Source organism: Scyliorhinus torazame, chromosome 10, assembly GCF_047496885.1.
Source record: "Scyliorhinus torazame isolate Kashiwa2021f chromosome 10, sScyTor2.1, whole genome shotgun sequence".
Lineage (NCBI taxonomy): Eukaryota > Metazoa > Chordata > Chondrichthyes > Carcharhiniformes > Scyliorhinidae > Scyliorhinus > Scyliorhinus torazame.
This window is the reverse complement of record NC_092716.1, coordinates 65,277,312-65,297,426: the sequence shown is the minus strand read 5'-3', so window position 1 is coordinate 65,297,426 and position 20,115 is coordinate 65,277,312. Positions and strand designations below refer to the sequence as shown.

Genomic DNA, 20,115 nt, shown 5'->3' with positions numbered 1-20,115 from the left:
TTTCAGATTCCAGCATCCGCAGTAATTTGCTTTTATACCATGAACCCATTGTCGATTGTCGTAAAAACCCATCTGGTTCACTAATGTCCTTTAGGGAAGGAAATCTGCCATCCTTACCTGGTCTGGCCTACATGTGACTCCAGACCCACAGCAATGTGGTTGCCTCTTAACTGCCCCCTTATGGGCAATTAGGGATGGGCAATAAATGCTGGCACAGCCTCCGACGCCCACGTCACATAAACACATTTTTAAAAATCCAGGTGTTACTACCCCATTGTCTGTTCCTCGAAGGTTTTTGGATGCACATTGGAGGAAAACTGTTGAGAAATTCCAAGAAATCTGGCGATAAAAGGGAGCAGTCAAATGCATCTATGGAGCCGTCTTCGAAAAATGGCGACCTGATCATTGAGCAGGCTCTTGACCCAGCACTTTATAAGATGCTGCAAATGATGACTGCAAACATTATCACCAATATCAGAGTACTCGAACACAGAATCTAAGTCCTCGTGAGACCAAGCTGCAGAATACTATCAAAGTGCTTGATGAAATGGAGGAGAGAATTCTGAGCATCAGAAATGTTGCTTCCTCGGCTGAAGTTCGTATTGAATCCTTGGAAGACCAGCTACGGGGTATGTCAGAAATCCTGGAGGATTTGGAGAACTGAGGCCAGAGGAAGAATGTCCAGGTCATCAGCCTGCCTGAAGGAGTGGAGGTCAAGACTCCTATTAAGTTTTTGAGAGCTGGCTACCATGTTTCCTTAAGCTGGATGTGAAGGCTGGACATTTCAAGTTGGAAAGGCCGCACCACATCCTGTCTTTGAGACCTAGGGACATAATCATTCGCTTCCATAACTTGAAAGATTGCTGGAAGGTGCTGGAAGCAGTGAGGGATCTGGCTCCATGAGAGGGGGCGAGCCTCTCCTTTGTCCAGGACTTCTCCACGACAACACAGCTGAAGCATAGAAGTTTGATTAAGTTGGAAAACAGCTCAAGGCAGCTGGAGTGAATTATACCCTGCTTTATCCTGTGACCCCGGGGGGCGATATCCGATGACTCCATTAAGTCTTTTGATAATCTGGCTAGTGCCTTGGCTTTTGTGAAGTCCATAGAAGGTGAAGGCTTGGACTGAAAACCTGCAGCTTGTTGAAATTTGAACTTTCTCCCCGTTGTTATTGCCTGACTTTGTTTTGTCATACACCCTGGGCTGGATTCTCTGCAGCCCCACGTTCGGCGCGGGGGCGCAGAATCCAATTTCAGGATGAAATTGGGCCCTGCGCCAGAACCGGCGATTCTCCGGGACCCGCGAATTGGCGTGATAGCGGAATACTCCGTGTGGCTGGGGGCCTATTGCCAGAGGTCAGCCCAGCGATCCTCTGATCCTGACTGGCCGAGTTCCCGACGGCGTGGAACTAACCTGCTATTGCCGGTCGGGATGCTAGCGTGGCGGCTGCGGACTCAGTTTGCAGCCGCCCTGGTGGGAGGGGCGGGGGGATCGGACACCGGGGGGGCGGGGGCTTCTAGGCGGCCGGGGGACAGATCCGTGCGGTCAGATGCTCGGGTTAGCGGTCGATCGGGGGGATCTAGTTTTTATTTGTGGCTCTGCGGTCCAATTCCGCCATGGTGTTTGGCATGGCCACTGGAGGCCGCCGCCGTGCGCATGCGCGGACTCAAAGCCGGAAGTGCGGGGGCCCGTATCCGCAGCTAAAGCTGCGTGAATTACTCTGGGTCCCTGCTAGCTAGGCAGGGCATTGAATCAGCTCATCTCTTTTGCAGGAATCTCTAGAGTAAAAGGCCAGCGTTTTTATGCCAACATGGGAACATAGTCCCAAGTTGGGAGAATCCAGCTGCCTGTTTATTAGGAGATGTTAACATTTGAGCACGGCACTGAATGCTTTATCCTTAAGAATCTCAGGACCTTTATTTGCGATAACTGGGCCACGTGCCAGTTATCCATCGTTTTATTCACCGAATGTTTATGATGGTGTCTCGTTGTTAGGTATCCTCTCTTTAATCGTGATCGGTCGGAGTGGCCAGGAGGTGGGGAAGACATGTGATTATTAAGGGGCTTGTATACGGAGAATCTGTTTCAGTAATGAATGTATATGGCCTTCCTAATCACTCCCTGGAGTTTGTTAATAAAGTCTTCCTGGGCTGTGGGGTCGGAGTGGACGGGCAAGGGACACCACTGCCGCAGCCAACAAGGTAACCATGCAGCTGCGCACACCGCTAACAGCCCACTGTGAATCTAGGTCATAGAGGTGCCCCCCCCAGGGCACTCCCCTGGATGCCCGCTGGTCCCAGCCGACCCATCAGCTGTATGGGCATGCTCTGGCACAACCTGTGCCATCTTGTTGCCCGGGTTGAGTGCGTGTGGGGATTGTAATGTGTATGTGTGGCTGCAGCTTGTCAGCCTCCCGAGTGTCGATCACCGACCGGGCGAATCCCGAACCGTTTTTCATTGGAATCGACCGGTGCTAGCCCCTTAATAGTAGCGGAATTGGTCCAGGTGTAGCGCCAGTTTTTCTGTCGTGAAAGTCCATGGCGTCTGCATTGCCGTCAACTCAGAAACGGAGAGTCCCGCCCAATATCTCTTAATTGTCACCTTCCTTATGGAAGAAGTAGTTCATTTTCTCAGACCCAAAATAAGTGTCTGTGTGATGTGGCTGCTTTTAACTCAAGTGAGGGTGATTGTTGAGGGAGTGTTCCTGATCTATGGTAGATCCCATTGGGGTTAGTGGTTATAATTCACTTAATTGTAATGAGGTCAGGAGCTGAGTGACCCTGGCAGAATGCAAGCTGAGCATCTGTGAGCAAGTAATTGCTGTGTGAGTGCCACTTGATAACACTGCCGATGCCTCCTTCAATCACTTGCTGATGATTGTTAGATTCACGGGGCAATAATTGGCCGGGTTGAATTTGTCCTGATTTTTGTGGACCGGACATACCTGAGCAATTTTCAACATTGCTGGGTAAACGTCAGTCTTGGAGTTATACTGGAACAGTTTGACTAGGACATGGTGAGTTCCGGAACACGAGACTTCAGCACGATTGAAGACTATGGGTAGAATTTTGAGTTTGCGTTCGCCGTCAGCGAGAGCTGCGACACGGGCGTAAGATCCGGTGAGAATTGGGAAACGTTATTTTCGCCGGCGAAATGGCATTTCCTGATGTTCCATGCCCCTTGCCAGTAACATAACGAGGATCCCACCTATGAAGGGTGGCAGCGTGATGTCATGTCATGTTTGTATGGCTGTATAAAAATGAAAATCTTGCGATCTCATTTCCGAAGGGGATATCGGAGGTGAATGCTCAGGTCACCATCACCCTCCAGGGTGCCAATTGCAGAGGGAGCACCAGAGCAGACATGGGAGACCCAGTTAGGTGCAACCCGGGGTGGGGGAGGGGTCAGTCTTAGCACTTTATTGGGGGGGGGGGGCGTGTTGGCTTGCAGGCCTTAGCGGCCCATCATTGCTGTAGGTCTCTAGCTCTCGCGTCTGGTTACTGGTGTGCTAGTAGCACTTCTCAGGTCACCGTTGCTGGGCTTGTGATGATATTCCCACTGATGGTTTGCCCTTCTGGAGTGGCAGCTGGAAGTGGGTGGTGTCATGATATTCAAACATACATCATAACACATACATAATGATAGACAGAGCACACATAACATGACAGCCAATCACAGACAAGAGCAGACACAGTATAAAACAAGAAACACAACACTTCCTGGGCAGTCCATCTGGAGATGACACAGGGCCAGGACCTCAAAGCAAGACACTCACACAGTCACAACGTGCTGAGTACCAAGTTTGATGTATAAATAGTTCAATGGAATAAAACTGCGTTGTACCAATCGCAACCGTGTTGGTTCGTCTGTACCTCAGAGCACCCAACACTTCATGGTACCAGAAGTGAATCGATACCTACCAGCAAATCTGCCATCCTGAGCCATGGACACCCTCAACAAACCGCAGCCGTTGCAAGTCGCTGGGAACCTGGGCACAAATTGGAAGCTCTTCAAGCAGTGCTTCACTGAGGGACGTGCTGCGCAGGCGCGCCCGACGCAAGACCGAATTGCGCATGCGCAGTGGCGTAATGAACACCATGACGTCACAACGTGCGGCAACTGTGGAGCTGCACATTTAAAAGGGCAATGTCCTGCAAAAACCCGACAATGCCTACGCTGTGGCAAGATGGGCCACTACGCTGCCTACTGTCAAGCGGCTCAAACTGTTGATCTTCCACATCTCCGACAACCTCGCAGGAACGTGCGGACCATTCAACCTCCGCATCACGACATCCAAACCGATGACACAGATGACCAAGCTGCCTTCCGGGTTGCGGTCATTGATGGGAACCGGGTCAACACCATCAATCCGGGCGATGAATGGTGTGCCACCCTGATGGTCAACCGATCGCCGATCACTTTCCGCCTGGACACTGGCGCCTCCGCCATAGCATGGTCAGCCTTCTACGCCATGAAGGTCAGACCACCAATCCGGCCATCAAGATGGTCGACTACAACGGGAACGTTATCCCGGCCATGGGATCCTGCCAGCTCCAGGTGACACACAACACACACACACGGCCACACTCTCGTTCGAGATAGTCGGCTCATCGAAGGACTCCCTGCCGGGCGCACAGGCATGCAAGGCTCTCCACCTTGTGCAACGAGTCCACTCTCTCTCTCCAGACGGCACGTCTGACTTTGCGGATGCAGAGTTCAACGCACAGCTCCAATCGCTACTCGCCCACAACCAGGAGGCATTCGAGGGCATGGGAACACTGCCATACACCTACCGAATTTGCCTCAAACCGGATGCCATCCCGGTCGTTCACGCACCTCGCAGGGTTCCTGCGCCACTTAAAGACCGCCTCAAGTGAAGACGCTAGTGCGGAGGCCACAAACACCCGCTGAAATTGGCACAATGAGGCTCATGTATCTATGCGTGCGTCAGTCGAGCAGGCAATAGGCCTGCTAAAGATGCGGTTCCAGTGCCTGGCCCAGTCAGGAGGAGCCCTCCACTACAGCCCCCAGAGGGCGTTCCACATCGTAGTGGTGTGCCGTGCTCTGCAGTGGGGCGAGCAGTTGGATGCGGAGGAGGTGGAAGAGCACCACATCTCCTCAGATGACGGGGAGGTCAATGAGGTTGGCAAGGGGCAACCTGCCGGGGAGGCAGCGGAAGGGCCTTGGGTGATGGCCAGGGTCTGTGTGGGGCACAGGGCTAGGGACACCCTCGTTACCTCTTGGTTTGGGGATGACCAGGACTACGGTGGCAATGGGGCCTGACATCTTCTCACTTGAGTCTTACCAGCGGGAGATCATCATGATGGTCATAACGTTCATGGGAAGGATGCAAAGGCAATATTAGCAGATGCAGCAGGAGAATGATGATGAATTACAGTGAGGACAGAGTGATGCTCCTCTTATCCTCTGAGCGACTGTCTGACCCCTGCCTAACAAGCGAGCTGAGCGGGACCAGCCACTGAACAGGGTAATCAGGAGTGCTGAGAGGTTGAATGACGCATTTCAGCTACTACTACCTCCTCTGACGACAGGGGTCCCAGTGTGTTTCTCCACATACTGATGGGGTGGACAGACTCTCACAAGATTTCAGCCCTTGACATCCTCATGAATAAAGAATACTGGTGGACATGAGATGCCTGAGCGTTGCTCTGGGAGGAGGGGTGTTCGTGGGGGACGGGGGGGGGGGGGGGGGGGGGCGGGGGGGGGGGGGTACGATCCTTCCTCAGCAGGGGGGCACTTGATAGGTGATCAATGTGATTTTTAATAGAAGCTTGTTGTTACAATGGTGACTTATCTCTACTGGTAGCTAGGTTCCCCCAAGCCCACTATGTCTCTAACTTTTCTTAGCATTCCCCTCGCTCCTCAATCTCCATCTCAATATTTGGGGCTCTTTGGTAAACGTGCAGCAATGTAACAACTCCTTTTCTGCTCTTTACCTCTGACCAAATAGATCCAGGGTGGGATTCTCCATCGGCCAACACCGGAATCGGTAAAGGCGATTGGAGAATCGGTTTTGACACTAAAATCGTGGCGGATGCCAGGTTCACGCCAAATCACAATTCTCTGGCGACTTGACAGTGGCGTCAATGCATTCCATTCCGCACGTACAGTAAACACCGTTGCCATATCATTAGCGGGCCTGACCCGGTATTCTACGGGGCCGGCGCGATTCTCCGCTTCCATCGGGGGGAATTCCCGACGGCGAGGTTCACTTGTGCTTCCAAAAATCGGGAAACAGGCGCCGTGGCCGCTGATTTTGATTTCCATTGGAATCGTTCGAGTTCCACATGGTGCTGGTCTCTCAATGGTTGCTGAATTAGCCCAGCTGTGGCGGCAGTTTTACTGCCGTAGAACTCTGCTAATCCTGCCCCGGGGTCAATACTTAGTGCGGGATTCTCCGAGTGCAGACGCCAAAATCGTGTTCAGCGATTGGCCGGAAAATCTGTTCTTACGCCTAAATCGGGGGCGGCGCCGTGTTTCAGATGCTCCGCCCCCTCAAAAACGCGTAATTGCTGAGTCCACCGCAGGCCGTTGGGATGGTCTCAGGGTGTCACCTGAGGCCCTCCCCCGATGCTCCACCCCTGATGGGTCAACTTCCCGACGGCGTCGGTCGCGTGTGCTCACAGTTTCCGGGGACCTCGCGTGACGGCTACGGACTGTTGTCCTTGCTGTGAATTAGTTACCACCTGTTTCCCCCTCTGCATGGAATTGCCACTCTTTCAGTTTCAGCGTTAGAAAGTTAGGCTTAGATTGATATTGGGAACTGCACCTATGTTTCACACACTTCCCACCCGACTTTGCTACCGTAATTTTTACACTTTAATACATTTCTTTCTACACATCTCCATTTTACATTCAATTTAGTCTTCATATGTTTGCAACAGTTAAACCGCAATTCCAGGAACATCAACAGAATTTGATGTCGACATTGGTATTGGCAATTCAAAGCTTTAGGTTTGGTAAAAAAGCTAATAATACTTCCGAGGAAAATTTACAATTTACCTGTAGCTAGCAGTAATTGGATTGTGTGAAGAGCACTCATCAGTATTTATCTGTTTGTAGCTGTTCCCAGTGGGGCAGGCAGAAGTCTTGCTCTTCAGGAGGAAGCAGGTGGCCGGTATCCATGGCAGCGAGGATGTAGATCGCCCTAAATTGAAGATTCAAGTTCAGATTCCTCAGGGATAAAAATAGTTGACTATGAATCAACAGGAAACTAACAATATGGACAGCAGCAGGAGGTGAAGCTTTCTGAACAAATAGTCATAAAACCCAGGGGATTATCAGAGAACTTCAGCGGATGGGGATTGAAATGGCCACATAATGTGTGCGTATCTGTGATTCCTCATGCAGCATTCATTCAATATGAGTTGTCGGAATACAGTGTCAATGGAGAATGAATTGTTGAGGAAAGGATTACTTATCACACCATTAGCTTGTCTATACATTGCACTTCTGATTGTTCAAACTGCTGGCTCGGAAAGCTTTGTCTCTGCAAAATGAAAGTCTGATTTTGTTACATTCTCTATTAAATGATGATGTTTTCTTACTGGACACTTGGTGATTGAAACAATTAAATACTGACTCTTTGATGTGGCTTCTACAAATGTTGACACTGTCTTTCTCAGTGCAAAATATTAGGAAACATTTTAATTGCATTTTCTGTTCCTTTTTTCGCCTCTGTGGATCTTGTCATGACGTTGACCAGATATCTTATTGACAGGACAGGCAGGCAGCTTTCTTCCAGATCTCTGCCATTCTATCAAGATGCCAGGAAGCATGTAACCACGGTTTGAAGTATATGTCCCCTTTTCTCATCCCTATCATCTTTACACCCTCATGCTTCACTATCTCCCTTGGGGATTAATCTGCTTATTGCTGCCTTTTGTGAATGTGTAGTGTGGGTCAGTTATGGTGTTATGGGTCGCCCTGCTTAGATTGAAGGTGATGCTTATTGTTAAAGAGGGTGGGCAGCACGGTGGAGCAGTGGATAGCACGGCTGCCTCACGGAGCCGAGGTCCCAGGCTCGATCCCGGCTCTGGGTCACTGTCCATGTGGAGTTTGCACATTCTCCCAGTGTTTGTGTGGGTTTCGCCCCTACAACCCAAAGATGAGCAGGGTGGGTGGATTGGCCACGCTAAATTGACCCTTATTTGGAAAAAATGAATTGGGTACTCTAAATTTAATAAAACAAAATATTAAAGAGGGTACACATATCCCACACTTCTGCTCTCATCCTTTCCCCACCCTCCCAGATCCACATTGGTGTTCCCTTTGTCCTCATCTTTCATCCCACCAGCCTTTGTATTCAGTGGTTCATTTTCTGCCATTTCCACCACCTCCAGGGTGATGCATCCATGAAGACCATACTACTAATAATAATAATCTTTATTGTCACAAGTAGGCTTACATTAACACTGCAATGAAGTTACTGTGAAACTCCACTAGTCGCCTGTTCGGGTACACAGAGGGACAATTCAGAATTCTTAGCTGATTGATACGAGAATTGAACCCATGCTGCTGGACATGTTCTGCATCACAAACCAGCTGTCTAGCCCACTGAGCTAAACCAGCCCCCACCAACCCTAAGACCATAAGACATAGGAGCAGAATTAGGCCACTCAGCCCATCGAGTCTGTTCCGCCATTCAATCATGGCTGATATTAATCCTCTTATTAATCAAGAACCTATTTATCTCTGTCTTAAAGACACTCAGTGATTTGGCCTTCACAGCCTTCTGCGGCAAAGAGTTCCTCAGATTCACCACCCTCTGGCTGAAGAAATTCCTCCTCATCTCTGTTTTAAAACATCGTCCCTTTAATCTGAGATTGTGTCCTCTGGTTCATGTTTTTCCTACAAGTGGAAACATCCTCTCCACGTCCACTCTATCCAGGCCTCGCAATATCTTGTAAGTTTCAATAAGATCCCCTCTCATCCTTCTAAACTCCAACGAGTACAGACCCAGAGTCCTCAACCGTTCCTCATACGACAAGTTCGTCATTCCAGGGATCATTCTTGTGAATCTCCTCTGGACCCTTATCAAAGCCAGCACATCCTTCCTTAGATACAGGGCCCTAAACTGCTCACAATAATCTAAATGGGGTCTAATCAGAGCCGTATACAGCCTCAGAAGTACATCCATGATCTTGCATTCTAGCCCTCTTGACATGAATGCTAACATTGAATTTGCCTTCTTAACTACCGACTGAACCTGCATATTAACCTTAAGATGTTCATGGACAAGGACTCCCAAGTCCCTTTGTGCTTCTGATTTCCTAAGCATTTCCCCATTTAGAAAATAGTCTATGCCAAAATTCCTCCTTCCAAAGTGCATAACCTCACATCTTTCCACATTGTATTTCATTTGCCACTTCATTGCCCACTCTCCGAGCTTGTCCAAGTTCTTCTGCAGCCCCCTTGCTTCCTCAAGACTACCTGTCCCTCTACAGATATTTGTATCATCTGCAAACTTAGCAACAGTGCCTTCAGTTCCTTCTTCCAGACCATTAATGTATATTGTGAAAAGTTGTGGTCCCAGCACAGACCCCCGAGGCACACGACTAGTTACCGGCTGCCATCCTGAAAAAGCCCCCTTTATCCTCAATCTCTGCCTTCTGCCAGTCAGCCAATCCTCTATCCATGCCAGGATCTTACCCTCAACACCATGGACTTTTAACTTATTTAACGGTCTCCAATGCGGCACCTTGTCAAAGGCCTTCTGAAAATCTAAATAAATCATGTCCACTGGTTCTCCTTTCTCTAACTTCCTTGTTAGCTCCTCAAAGAACTCTAACAAATTTGTCAGACACAACCTCTCTTTGACAAAGCCGTGCTGACTCAGTCCTATGCACTTCCAAGTACTCCGCGATCTCATCTTTAATAACAGACTCTAAAATATTACCAAGACCGAATTCAGGCTAACCGGCCGATAATTCCCCGTCTTCTGCTCCCTCCCTTCTTAAACAGTGGTGTTACATTAGCCACTTTCCAGTCCTCTGGGACCCTTCCTGCCTCCAGTGATTCCTGAAAGGGACAATCACCACACTTTCTGACAGGCTCACCAATACATTGAGTATTCCATGCGCATATCCACCAAACTTCTATAGGGCACTCCAATGCAGTCTTCACCTGATTCCTTTGCAGCAGAACTTGTGTGTACTCTTCCCCTCTGGCAAGCTGGCACCTGCACTATGCTCTCTCTGGCAGGTCACTTGTTCCCAGTTTCTCAGCATGTGTAGATCCTGCCTGTAAGCTAGCCTCTGAAAGTAAATGCAATGTCTTGGGCTGGCATGAGAGTTAATGAAAGTGTTTCCTCATCTTTGTTGTCTTGTTTTTCCTTTGTCTTGCACCATTGCATGCACAGGTTGCAGTTCATAGACTATCATAGAATTTACAGTGCAGAAGGAGGCCATTTGGCCCATCGAGTCTGCACCGGCTCTTGGAAAGAGCACCCTACCCAAGGTCAACACCTCCACCCTATCCCCATAACCCAGTAACCCCACCCAACACTAAGGGTAATTTTGGACACCAAGGGCAATTTATCATGGTCAATCCACCTAACCTGCACATCTTTGGACTGTGGGAGGAAACCGGAGCACCTGGAGCAAACCCACGCAGACACGGGGAGGATGTGAAGACTCCACACAGACAGTGACACAAGCCGGAACTAACCTGGGACCCTGGAGCTGTGAAGCAATTGTGCTATCCACAATGCTCTTGCGTACCTGAAGTGATAAAGGCACAAGGATAATGTTGCAGTGAGGGAAGTGGTAGGGAAGCAAGAGGTTCATTCCTGAACTTGTAAATGAGAAGAGATTGTCGGATGAGTGAGAAGCGGGACGAGAATGAAGCTTAGGTATGAGCTTTGATGGTTTTTTTTCCTGCCTCTGGTCTTGATCCCAGTCACGAATTTTCCAATGATAATAAACACGTTCTCCTCTATAGGTGAAAGGTCATACAGCTGTGCTTGACCCCTGATGCTTATATGCTGCTAATTGTGCCAACTTCCTGGAAGAGAAAGGTAAGTGCCAATGAGTTTGGTGCAATGTATTTAAATGATGCCTGCCACATGTGGCTAGCTGACAGTGTGTGTACGCTGTGAGACATGGGTGTGGGGCTTGCAGCACTGAAATGTGTGTGAAGCTGAGGTGAAGCTATAAATGTGTGTGTTGTGATTGGTAGAAATTGTTGAATTAAGCAGTGTGTGAGGCTAATGATTAAGTTATAAAGATAAGGGACAGGATTCTCCATCGGCCGATTCCGAAATAGGGAAAGGCGATTGGGCAGAGAATCGGCCCTGACGCAGAAATCGTGGCCCGGTCATGACAGCTGCATCAATGCGTTCTACTCTGCACGTACAATAAAAGCTGTTTGCATATCATTCTCCGGGGCCTCCGCCTTCACCCGGAGCAATTCCCGATGGGATATGTGAATATGGATTCACTTGTACTTTCAAAAATCGGGAAACAGGCACCGTGACTGATGAGGGAGGGAGAGGAGATTGGACACGGAGCGGCGTGACTGTGGGCTGCCGGTCCTGACACTGGTTGGGGAGGGGGCCTTGCTGGGTGATGGGGGGTGACCAAGGGCTGTGCCGTGGGGCAGGAGTGACCCCTCCACAGGACCGGAATGTGCAGGCATGGACCGCCATTGCCGCGGCCTGCAAGGCAGCCACCTCACTGCACACCTCACTGACGGCCCGCCATGGCCCGGCATTCTGCAGAGTGACACCAGCTGTATGGGTGCCCCCCACATCACTCCACCACCCCCGCACCGCACCCTCCGCCATACACCCCCAATTGCACTCAGTATTCTAGCTGTGGCCTAGCCAACGTTTTATACAGTTCCAGAACAACTTCCCTGCTCTTAAACTCTGTGTCTCAGCTAATAAAGGTAAATATACTGCCTTAACCACTTTATCATCTGTCCTGCTACCTTAAAGGACAGTGTACATGCACACCAAGGTCCCTCTGATCCTCGGTGCTTCCCAGGGTCTTGCCATTCATCATGTATTCCCTTGGCTTGTTTGCTCTGCCCAAGTGCATCACCTCACACTTATCCGGATAGAGTTCATTTGTCACTAATCAGCCCATCTGACCAGCCCGTCTATATCCTCCTGTAATCAAAGGCTATCCTCCTCACTGTTTATCAGCCCACTGTAATGTTCTTGTCTGATGGCCTGATTTATATTACAAGAACACTTGCAGCTAAAGCTATAACCAATTTATTAACATTACCTGTGGGTAAACTATGTACAAAACAACAGAGGAATAACAATATGATCATGCACAAGCAACCTCTCTCTCCAGTTCCCTCCAGACAGTCTGAGGGGTCACCTGACTCCAAGATTCACTTATATACTAATGAGACTCCTAGTGGTCAGTCAGTGAATTACAACACAACCATGATATCACCACACCCACTAATTTTCATACCATCGCCGAACTTATTGATCGAACCTCCTACATTCAAGTCAAAATTATTTATCTGAACCACAAACAGCAAGGGTCCCAACACTGACCTCTGCAGACCTCACTGGACACAGGCTACTGTCGAACCTAGCTTGTGTGCAGCATGTAAAGGATGGCCTCTGAAGCAAGAAAGATGCAAACTGTGCATGTATTTATAGTCAGTGTCGGATCCTGCTATTGTAATGACTAAAGCACCAACTTACAGTTGAGTAAAATGGACAAGATGTTTATGTGTTTGTGCAGGAGCTTATTCTGCCTTCCCCCTTTGTCAGCAGCATTTATTACTTGACCTTCAGTGTTATCTTTGAACTTCTACATTGCCTAGCCCCTTTCCAGTGTGGCACTGCTTGTTTTATCTTTGCCTCTACCCCATCCCCTGACTTCTCATCGCTCTCATCGTTTTCCCTGTCGCTGCTGATTCCTCCGCTATGACAAACTGGAGGGAAAAAAAGGATTTAAAAAACAGCATGAAAAATGTGCAATATTGGAAAGTCAATCGGCAAGAATGGAAGTGTAGCAAGAGGGGGCTGGTGGTGGGGAAGGAGAATGCATCAAAGATAAAAGCTATCAAGACAAACAGCATAAGAAAAAGAGAAAAAAAAACACCCAAGACAAACAGTAGAGCAGCAAATAATGAAAATTGAACAAAAAAACAAAAGGTTGAAAAAAATCAAGAAGGAAAATCCAAATTACTGAGTTAAAAAATAATTTAAAGATGATATCACTGGAACCTGGAAAACCCACATGGAATTTGTCTGCTGCACTGATTCACCAGAACCTCTTGTTTTTCCTGAGATTTAGGAAAAAGCAGAAATACAGTTAAAGGCTGAAAGCTTCTGGGAAACACTTGCATGCTCTTGACCATAAATATGTGATCCCAGTGCAGTGGAAAGCTTAGAAATTCCTGAGTAGGACGTAAGTGCCAAAGGCACAAAATAAAATGTCAATTTGGAATTTGCCTGCCTGATAGAAACCGCCTGTGGGACTCACCCACAACTGTTACCCACCAATCACACACGGACCACCATTTTAACCTGCCAGAAGCAGGCAGGAACCGTCATTAAATACACAGATCGGGCACCGGGGCCCAATTGCTGTTTTAATTGAGCTGCATGTGGTAGCTGCTTTCGGGTTCACCTAACAGGGTCAGGGCCAGAAGAGGTGACTAAAGGTAGGTTTGTTGCTTTTATTTTTGACTTTGGATGAAGAGCAGCAAAGTCCTCGCCAGACCAATTCAGGACTACACTTCCCCTCACGATCCGCAATTCTGTCTCACCACCTCTTTACTACACTCGATATATATTTTAATTACATTTTTAAATTTTTTACAAAAAGCGCATCAAGGAATTAAAAGAAAGTAATTAACAATGCAAAACCGGTACAGTGCGGAACAAGAATTATAGAAACTATAGGAACACACAAGACAGGATCAATCTGGAACAGTATACTTAAGGAACTAATGCCTCCAGTTTTGATACCGGATCAACTCAATAACAGCTAATAACAGAATAAGGGGGAAAGGAGGATAAGGAGACATAAGTACGCAGGGATAATAGTTCAGGACACACACCTCGGGCTGGATTCTCCAATTTTGAGGCTATGTCCCCACCCCAGCGTGGAAACGGTGGCTTTTTACGACAGATATAATGGCGTAAAACGGCTACTGATCCTCCGTTTGGCTGGGGGCTAGCAACAAGGCAGCATAGAGAACCCGGCTCTAGCTGCCAATATGGCTTGGAGAATTGCTGGTCCATGGCCGCGCATGCGCAGGGTGGCGGCCTGCAACGGCAGCGCCGTGCTACATGGCACCGGCCGCTCGCTTTGGAAGGGGCGGAGAATCGCGAAAGCGGCGTCGCCCCCGATTTGGTCGGGAACTGTGATTCTCCGGTTGATCGCCAAACGCAATTTCTGCGTCGCCGACCAGAAAATCCAGCCCCTCATGTATTATGAGATCATGACATACAATATGGCTCAGCCAACAGGAGCATGGCAGACAAGGTAGAACGTATACATTTTAGGTAGGGGTCCCATACGCCACAAAATGCATTAGATTTAGAACGGATCATGGATGATCTAATTTATAAATTAAAGGATGTCCATCACTAATCCAGGAGCATAGGATGTTCGAATGAGCTGCAAAAGTCAGGATATTGCATAACCTTTTTGAATTAGTGTCAGTAATTCTCCCACCTGGAAGGCCTGGAATTTGGAACATAGGATTAAATTCTGAGGCTCTGTGAAAAATCTTCTCCAGCTCTGACTACACCAGACCAATAGGACTGAACCACAGGCCCATATGCAGTATATATAATCACCCTCGACTACCAGGCATTTTAGGCACAATGGGGATATGGCATGATTAAACCTGTGTCTAAGACTAGGTGTGATATGTAAATTGAATCTGCTTCATTTTATTTCAAACTGAAATTTTACTGGCATAATGCTACCCCATGGCGTGAATCTCCGGAGAAATTTCCAAGTGTTGTAGCGAGCGGGAATTGCTATGTGTTTCCTGGCACCCGGCCCGACAAGGCCGGCAACACTATTCAACGTTAATTGATCCACTTAACGAGGCCTCACGGGCTTCCCGCCCCGAATGCTGGCTCACCAGCTGATTCGCCAGGACCGCGCTCGCCAGATCCCGCTAACAAGGTCGAGCAGCACTTAGGCTGCACTTGCTCAGCCAACCCCAGCCAGCTCGTAACAATGGCAATGAGGAGACCAGCCCCATGATTTGGGGATGCCGACCTGCGGAGGTTCCTGGATGTGGTGGAGGCCAGGCGGGATGTGCTGTTCCACCGGGGGTCCCGGAGGGTGAGCCACAAGGTAGCCAGTGCTGCCTGGGACCAGGTGGAACAGGTCGGGCAGTGTGACCAGGAGGACTAGCCTCCAGCGTCGGAAGACGGTCAACGACATACTCCGGGCAGCCAGAGTGAGTAGACACCAACGTCCCACTCCCCCAAGGGAGCATACCCTAGGTGACCCCCAACCCTCCCTCCACCCTCCTCCCCCTTCAGCACTCCTTCCACTCACCTCTTCAACCCTCCCTCAAACCCAATCCTCCCTTCACACCCCGCCCCTCCCCGCACACTCACAACTGTGAACCAGGCATGTGGCTGATGGTACCCTCTCTGTGTCCTCTCAGGAAAAGCTGTCCCATAATCGGCGGGAGAGGGCTCAGACTGGCGGACTTGAGAATCTTCACCTCCTTTGAGGGGTGGGCTCTGGAGGACAGGGCGGTCACCCACGTGGAGGCTGGCAGACTCCGCAGAGGTGAGGAACCACTGGCCCCACCAGATGACCTGTGAAACGTGAGTACTGATTGCCTTACTGACTGACCCATCCCTCCCACTGACCACATGCCATTCTACCGCAGGTCCTCCAGCCGACGGTGATGGCCCATCCTGTCATCCCCACCCTCCACCAGCGCAGATACACACACCTTGTTGGGACATGTTAGTGGTCAGGCTTCTGGGGCACAATCTGGTGATGATGTAGATCAGGCGAGACAGCAGTCAGACGTCTGCTGGATCCTTGGACCCAGCAGGGTCGCAACCTGATGCTGCGCCCCTGTAAAAAGAGTTCCCCGGAGCTGATGGAGACCATAGGGAGTGGCCGGGATGTAAAGAGGGAGATGTCAGCGTCACTCCAGCAGATCCATAGCCAGTTGGAGAAGTCCCAGAGGCTACGGGTGCAGGAGGTGGCACCGGCAATGAGTGGCACCGAGCTCAACACTGCTGGGGTGGCGACCGCAGTGGAAAGTCTGGTGCACAACGTCGGCACCGTGAGCGAAGGTGTCCAAGGCGTCGCGCAGTCGGTGACGGCCATGGCTGAGGGTCTAGGTAGTATGTCTGCCTCACTGGACGATGTCAATGATATACCGTCAATTACCACGAGACGAGAATGGCGAAACAATCGAGGCTTTATTGCACAAGGTGTTGTGCCTCCCGCAGCTGGAACCAGAATGGGAGCAGTGCAGGAGAACATACAATTTTATACTCCGCCTGCTGGCCGGAGCCGGCAGGCAGGGATTTACCGTCGTACCTGTAATATACGGACAGTGCCGTAATACATTCAATATACCATTAGTGGTGTCTACCACATTCACCCCCTGTTAAAAAAAAGTCCGGCGGGGGTGACGAAAACATTACAAATGAAGTCTGTCGGGGCCTTTGACCCTCCGCCGCGATCGCCTCGGTCCTGGTGGTGATGTGGGCGCCGACGTGGTCACCTGCGACTCCGGGAGCGCGTTGTCCTCGTCTTCGTCACCCCTGAGTGGATCCAGCGGGAGGACAGATCCCGCTGGGGTGGGGGCTGCGGTGAGGTTCGCTGGTGGGGGGTGGGTGGCGCAGGGATGGATGAGGCAACCGGGGGGGTGTCAGGTCGGGGGTCGTGGGTTGGGACCCAGCGGGTGCCAGGTCCCGGAGGGAGACTGTGTCCTGGCGCCCGTCGGGGTGTGCCACGTAGGCGTAATGCGGGTTTGCATGTAGGAGGTGGACTTTCTCGACCAAGGGGTCCGATTTATGGATCCACACATGCTTCCGGAGGAGGACGGGTCCAGGAACTGTCAGCCATGTTGGGAGCGAGACACCGGAGGTGGACTTCCTGGGGAAGGCAAACACACGTTTGTGAGAGGTCTCATTAGCGGCGCTGCAGAGGAGCGACCGGATGGAGTGGAGCGCGTCGGGGACGTACTCCTGCCAGCGGGAGACCGGGAGACTTTTAGACCGCAGGCCCAGCAGGACGGTGTTCCAGACCGTCCCGTTCTCCCTCTCCACCTGCCCATTTCCCCGGGGGTTGTAGCTGGTCGTCCTGCTCGAGGCGATGCCCTTGCTGAGCAGGAACTGATGCAGCTCATCCCTCATGAACGAGGATCCCCGATCGGTGTGGCTGTAGGTGGGGAAACCGAACAGAGTGAAGATGCTGTGCAGGGATTTGATTACCGTGCCAGAAGTCATGTCGGGGCATGGGATGCCGAAAGGGAACCGAGAGTACTCGTCACTTACGTTGAGGAAGTACGTGTTGCAGTCAGTGAAGGGGTGGGGCCCTTTGAAGTCCATGCTGAGGCGTTCAAAGGAGCGGGAGGCCTTCACCAGATGCGTTCTATCTGGCCGGTAGACGTGTGGCTTGTACTCTGCGCAAACTTGGCAGTCTCTGGTGACGGTCCTGACTTCCTCAGTGGAGTAGGGCGGGCCGGTTGCGGGCCTTGACAAAATGGAAGAACCGGGTGACCCCACGGGTGGCAGAGGTCATAGTGGAGAGCCCCGAGTTGGTCCACTTGTGCGCTGGCACATGTACCGCGGGATAGGGCATCAGGGGGCTCGTTGAGCTTCCCCGGGCGATACACAATCTCATAATTATAGGTGGAGAGCTCGATCCTCCACCTCAAGATCTTGTCATTTTTGAGCTTGCCCCGCTGTGAATTATTGAACGTGAAGGCAACCGACCGTTGATCAGTGAGGAGAGTGAATCTCCTGCCGGCCAGGTAATGCCTCCAATGTCGCACAGCTTCCACAAAGGCTTGGGCCTCCTTTTCGACAGAGGAGTGCTGAATTTCGGAGGCGTGGAGGGTGCGGGAAAAGAAGGCCATGGTGGCCTTCGAGCCACGTCCGATGCATCGCTCTCCACCTGAAAGGGGAGGGACTCATCGACCGTGGCATCGTGGCCTTGGCGATGTCCGCCTTTATGTGGTTGAAGGCCTGGTGGGCCTCAGCCATCAGGGGAAAAACTGTGGACTTGATCAGTTGATCAGTCGATGCCTTGTCCGCATAATTAGGGACCCACTGGGCGTAATACGAGAAAAACCCCAGGCATCGTTTCAGGGCCTTGGGGCAGTGGGGGAGGGGGAGTTCCAGGAGGGGGCGCATGCGGTTTGGGTCGGGCCCTAGGACTCCATTTTCCACTACGTAGCCAAGGATGGCTAAGCGGTTGGTGTGGAACATGCATTTCTCCTTATTGTATGTGAGGTCAAGGAGTTTGGCGGTATGGAGGAATTTTTGGAGGTTTGTGCGTGGTCCTGCTGATCGTGGCCGCAGATGGTGATGTTGTCTAGGTACGGGAAGGTGGCCCGCAGCCCGTACTGGTCAACCATTCGGTCCATCTCTCGCTGGAAGACTGAGACCCCATTGGTGACGCCGAAGGGAACTCTGAGGAAGTGATAGAGGTGGCCATCTGCTTTGAACGCAGTGTATTGGTGGTCCTCTGGGCGGATGGGGAGCTGGTGGTAGGCGGACTTCAAGTCAACTGTAGAGAAGACTCGATACTGCACAATCTGATTGACCATGTCAGATATGCGTGGGAGGGGGTACGCGTCGAGCTGCGTGTTCCGGTTGATGGTCTGACTGTAGTCAATGACCATCCTGTGCTTCTCCCCAGTCTTCACCACCGCTACTTGAGCTCTCCAGGGGCTGTTGCTGGCCTCAATGATCCCCTCCCGCAGAAGCCGTTGGACCTCCGACCTGATGAAGGTCCTGTCCTGGGCACTGTACCGTCTGCTCCTAATGGCGACGGGTTTGCTGTCCGGGGTGATGTTAGCAAACAGTGAAGGTGGATCGACCTTAAGGGTTGTGAGGCCGCAGACGGTGAGGGGGGCAGGGGCCCGCCGAATTTCAAAGTAAGGCTTTGGAGATGGCACTGAAAATCCAGGCTGAGCAACAGGGCAGCGCAGAGGTGGGGGAGGACGCAGAGCCTGAAGTTGTTGAACTCTACGCCCTGGACGGTGAGGGTCGCGATACAGTACCCCTGGATTTCAGCGGAATGGGATCCGGAGGCCAGGGAGATTTTCTGAGTGACAGGGTGTACCGGGCGAGAGCAGCACCTTACCGTAGTGGGGTGGACGAAACTCTCTGTGCTCCCGGAGTCAAAGAGGCAGGTCGTCTCGTGCCCGTTGATCTTCACCGTCGTCGTAGCGGTCGGGAGGTTGCGGGGCCGAGACTGATCCAGGGTGATGGAGGCGAGCTGCGGAAGATGTTGGGAGGTCCCGGGCTGATCAGCGGTGGCGGAGGTAGCAGTAGGCGGCGAACGGCCAGACGAGCCGGGGTCCTGAAGCGCGGTCCAAAATGGCGTCGAAGAAAGCGGCGCCCTACGCACATGGCAGACGGCATCAAAGATGGCGGCGCCCATGGGCTGCATGTGGCTTGCAGTGGGGAAGATGGCGGTGCCCACGGGCTGCACGTGGCTTGCAGTGGGGAAGATGGCGGCGCTCACGGGCTGCACTTGGCTTGCGGAGGAGAAGAAGGCGGTGCCCCTGGGTCGCACGTGGGGGGTGTAGGAATGTAGGGCCTGGAAACAGCGGCGACTGACTGGGCCTGGCAAACAGAAACAAAGTGTCCTTTCTTACCACACCCATTGTAGGTCACGCTTTGCGTTGGATAAGCGCTACCTTGGGTGTTCGCTTTGTCCACAAAAATAACACTTGGGCCCAACAGAGTTGGCTGGCTGCCGTACGACGCAGGCTTGTGGTGAGCTGGAGTTGGCAGCTGGTGGGGCCCACGATGCCCACGAGGGTGCCGCGCGGTCGGGGGTGTAGGACACCAGGTTATGGGAGGCCACTTCTAGTGAGTTTGCAAGCTGCCTAGTCTCCACAAGATCGAACTTACCCCCTTCCAGTAGTCGCTGGCGAACGTAC

The 20,115-nt window shown here is 51.2% G+C and overlaps 1 long non-coding RNA gene across 1 annotated transcript in view; it reads left to right on the top strand.

Annotated features, from left to right (window-relative positions):
- LOC140430614 (uncharacterized) overlaps window positions 1–20,115 on the top strand; it is a 53,968-nt gene that overhangs the window by 6,514 nt on the left and 27,339 nt on the right. The window contains exon 2 of the long non-coding RNA XR_011949470.1: window positions 10,963–11,038. This is a non-coding gene — a long non-coding RNA (uncharacterized lncRNA). The remainder of the gene's footprint in view (window positions 1–10,962; window positions 11,039–20,115) is intronic.